Source organism: Arachis ipaensis, chromosome B06 (genome assembly GCF_000816755.2).
Source record: "Arachis ipaensis cultivar K30076 chromosome B06, Araip1.1, whole genome shotgun sequence".
NCBI lineage: Eukaryota > Viridiplantae > Streptophyta > Magnoliopsida > Fabales > Fabaceae > Arachis > Arachis ipaensis.
The window spans coordinates 1860190-1860475 of NC_029790.2; positions in this window are offsets into that span (position 1 = coordinate 1860190).

Genomic DNA, 286 nt, shown 5'->3' on the forward strand with positions numbered 1-286 from the left:
AAAAAAATGGTTTAAGAGAACATATTAAAAATCTAATTAAGATGAGTGGAATTTAAATTAATTATTTGAACATTAAGATGAGTCACATTATTATAGCTATATTAGTTTTATTTTCAGCTCCAATCCTCCAAACTTCATTGATCTTTAAGAATTTCACTTGGATTCTATGCTTTTTGCAACTTGCATTAGGGCAATAATCATGATATAGTTTAAAATCTTGTGCATAGATTATCCCAATAGTCAATGAATCAAAATAAAGTAACTATATGTAAGATAGATAACCTAT